Below are 3973 nucleotides of genomic sequence, written 5' to 3'. Positions count from 1 at the left end.
ATGACAATTACATCTATTTTAATCCCACTTTGTAACAACAAAATTTTGAAAAAGTCAAGCGGTGTGAATACTTTAAGGCACTGTACCATACGAAATGTAACATTACATACTAGATTTACGTTTCCTATGTTACGTCTACATCTGAATCCATGTTGGAGGACCACCAAGGTTGGACATTTTTGTTCTAGCCCAGCTCAAGCACACCTGATTCACTGGGCTTGAACTTTTGGGGTGGCGTAGGAAACACAAGTTAAGAAACACTTCTTTAGATGTCACATGTAGACATATTACATATAAACTATATTGTGTATGTCACAGGTTGAGATCCCCTCCTACAGAGAGAAGTAGATGAAGAGGAACACCCCCACAGAGCAGACCAGCACCAGGCCCATGTTGAGGATGAGTCTGGTTCTGGGGGTCTCCTGGAGCATCTCCTGCAAAAGTCTCTCTTCCTCCTCGGCTGATCTGGGCCGGGTCTTAGCCGGCTCCTCCTTAAACCCACAGAACCACTCTAGAACCATCACACACCTCCCCTTCTCCCCTCCTACTCCTCCACAGCAGACCACCCAAGGCTTTTCTTGGTTTACCGCCATTCCAGTGCTTGAAAAGGTCGGGTGGCTGCCATTTTGGAGATTAGATGGAGACTCCATATAGGATAAAGCCTCCACCCCATTATGGAGGTCTTTGGTCGTCTCCTTGTCTATGCAGCCGTTCCCATTGACATGGGTCTTAGTTTGGGGGTTCAGCTTGCTCATCTCCTCCTCGTCTCTCTATGTTTAGGGTTGTGTTTCCTTGGCGTAGCCCCCAGAAGGTAGTGGTGCGGACCTGCTCTATGCTGGGTGGAGGGGTGCAGAGGCTAACCACCACAGCCACCAGGCCTGAGACCCAGAACAGCCCGGATGCCACGTACATGAAATGAACGTCCTTGACAAAAGATGGCCGCTCGTCCGGCTCGTCGCAGTGGGGCTCTCTGTAGACGAACGCAAGCACCAGTCTCGTGGCGCCCAACGCGAACCCCACTATGCCACCCCAGAACGCACCAGTCTCATTGCAGCGCCGCCATAGGACGCCCAGCAGGAATAGGGCAGCGATGGTCGGGGTCAGGTAGTCAGACACTTCCTGGATGTAGTAGAACATCTGGCCTCCCTGCATCTCGATGATGACAGGAACCCAGGCAATGCTGATAACCACCATGAACACCACGAACACACGTCCCACCACATTCAGCACCCTCGACAACGCCCGCTCCCGCGCCATTTTGTAAATGTCCAAGGTGAAGATGGTGCTGGCGGAGTTGAAGATGGAGTCCAGGTCGCTCATGAGAGCTGCGATCATCACCGCCATCATCAGGCCACGCAGACCCACCGGCATGACGGACATCACCAGGCGGGGGTAGGCGATGTTAGAGCACCCGGCCCTGGATCCACACACCTCCATGCAGTGTTCTGGGCTGATACACGCCAGCTCATCTGCAAACAGTATACGGGAGATCATCCCGGGAATGACGATGATGAACATGGGCAGGATCTTGAGGAAGCCGGCCATCAGTGTGGAGCCTTTAGCGTGGGGGATGCTCCGTGCGGCTAGCACCCGCTGGACGATGACCTGGTCGGCACACTAGTACCAAATGGAGGCCGGGGTCTGGCCAAGGAGGAAGCCCGGCCAGGGGAGGTCCTTGTCCAGCGGGTCCCTTAGGATGCGCAGGGAGTCGGGCTTGGGCTCCACATGGCAGGAGGGGATATAGGTGAAGTTGGAGGATGCTAATATCGCTGTGATGTTCGGTCTGGCTTCCATGTACTTGGTCTGCACCCCTTCCAGGCCACCCACTTTTACCAGGCTAATGGCGGTTAGGCATAGCGCGCCACCAATCATCAGTAACGCCTGGAGGGTGTCGGTGTAGATGACCGCAACCAGGCCCCCTGTGACGGTGAGCAGCGCGGTCACAGTGATGAGGAGGATGATGGACAGATTCCAGCCCAGTACCTCCTGGATGAAGAGCGCTCCGGAGTACAGGTCCACAGAGAGCTTGGTGAAGATGTAGAGCAGCAGAGAGAGAGCAGCGAAGTAGACCGTGAGCCGTCGGCCGCCGAAGCGCTTGGCCAGGTACTCTGGCATTGTGTAGACCCCAGAGTGGATGTAAACAGGGATGAACACCCAGCCCAGGAGCTGGAGGAGCAGGAGGGCATTGAACTCCCATGCGGCGACTCCGAACCCGCTGGCCGCCCCGGACCCTGCAAGGCCAATGAAATGCTCGCTGCCAATGTTGCTGACGAACAGAGAGGCACCAATCATAGCCCAGTTCATTGATCGGCCGGCCAGGAAGTAACCGCTCACAGTGCTCCCATTGGCTTTCATCATGGCGAAGAAGCCAATGGCAAGGACCAGGACGAAGTACAGCACCACAACAACGATGTCCGCCGCCTCCATGGTGGTGGGAGCCATCTTGGATAATACTTCTAAAGACAGTTATTGAGGAGTTAGGTGATATGGTTGCTTTAGTGATCAGTACCCTTTCAATTTAAGTACCAGTCTTTCAGTTGATTATGAGAGATTCTAAGACACTGAATGCTTGGATGTTGCAGGCGAGTCAGGTCCAGTTTAGGTCTTGGTGAGGTATTCCCACAGAAAGGCACCCTAAGGGTTGACGGGGAATACTGTAGGTTGGAGGTAGCAGCTCATCTGTATCGACACTCCTACAATAGAGCACAAAAACACACAACAGATCAGGGTTGGAAAAACCTTTTTTAAATAAACAGAGGTTAAATAAATAAGAAGATATACAGTACATCTAAAACTGTGTTTCCCCAAAGAAATAGCGGGTCAAGATAAACTGGTTTTGAGTTGTGGCAAAAGTCTTTTAATTAAGTTGTGGCTGGGTCCTGGCCAGGAACATTGGTTTCGCTGACTTGGTTGGCCACTAAAAAACCTCAAAAGCTATAAAAGGGTCACAGTGAAAAAGGCATTTGTGAACCACTGATCTATAACACATAGCTAACAGTATAGTCGTATGAGTCTTGTATGAGTTTTGCACAGTTCAATGGGTGCATGCATACTTACCCCTACCAGTCCCACCCTCACGCTTTATTTCTCAGTTTACCGGACGACTACTCCCCTTATATAGCTGTGTAAACAGTCATCCAATTTTAACATGCAGTAGCTGGATCTTCGTGTGTCAGATGGGTGTACATATTTGTGGTCGTCAGGTTTGACTCAGATTTATGTCAAATAGTTCCATAGGGTGTCGTTTGTTCATCTGGGTTATTTTGAAGAGATGCATGTCACAAAGGGACGGATGTGTCTGAGTTATTGTACGCCCCAATGTGTGCTCCTTCCACAACCAATAGCTCTGGTGTGTGATTCTAACACCGTGTTTATGGGACAATCAAAGCCTCGCAGGGCTATGGACATAGGGATGTGTCTGTTACTGACATTCATTCTAAATGTGTCCAGGCAAAGCCTCGCAGGGCTATGGACATAGGGATGTGTCTGTTACTGACATTCATTCTAAATGTGTCCAGGCAAAGCCTCGCAGGGCTATGGACATAGGGATGTGTCTGTTACTGACATTCATTCTAAATGTGTCCAGGCAAAGCCTCGCAGGGCTATGGACATAGGGATGTGTCTGTTACTGACATTCATTCTAAATGTGTCCAGGCAAAGCCTCGCAGGGCTATGGACATAGGGATGTGTCTGTTACTGACATTCATTCTAAATGTGTCCAGGCAAAGCCTCGCAGGGCTATGGACATAGGGATGTGTCTGTTACTGACATTCATTCTAAATGTGTCCAGGCAAAGCCTCGCAGGGCTATGGACATAGGGATGTGTCTGTTACTGACATTCATTCTAAATGTGTCCAGGCAAAGCCTCGCAGGGCTACCACACCACATTAAATTGGAGGATAACCCTAAGCGAAAGACTTGACAGACAGTAAAAAGATGAATAAGTTAAGGACATTTTTGAACAATCACTAAT

At 50.4% G+C, this 3973-nt stretch overlaps 1 pseudogene; it reads right to left on the bottom strand.

Moving 5' to 3' along the window:
• Window positions 1-264: 264 nt before the first annotated feature.
• LOC135543022 (sodium/myo-inositol cotransporter-like) lies at window positions 265-2470 on the bottom strand (annotated as a pseudogene).
• Between the last annotated feature and the right edge of the window lie 1503 nt (window positions 2471-3973).

Source organism: Oncorhynchus masou, chromosome 7 (assembly GCF_036934945.1).
Source record: "Oncorhynchus masou masou isolate Uvic2021 chromosome 7, UVic_Omas_1.1, whole genome shotgun sequence".
NCBI lineage: Eukaryota > Metazoa > Chordata > Actinopteri > Salmoniformes > Salmonidae > Oncorhynchus > Oncorhynchus masou.
This window is presented reverse-complemented; position numbering and strand designations above follow the sequence as displayed.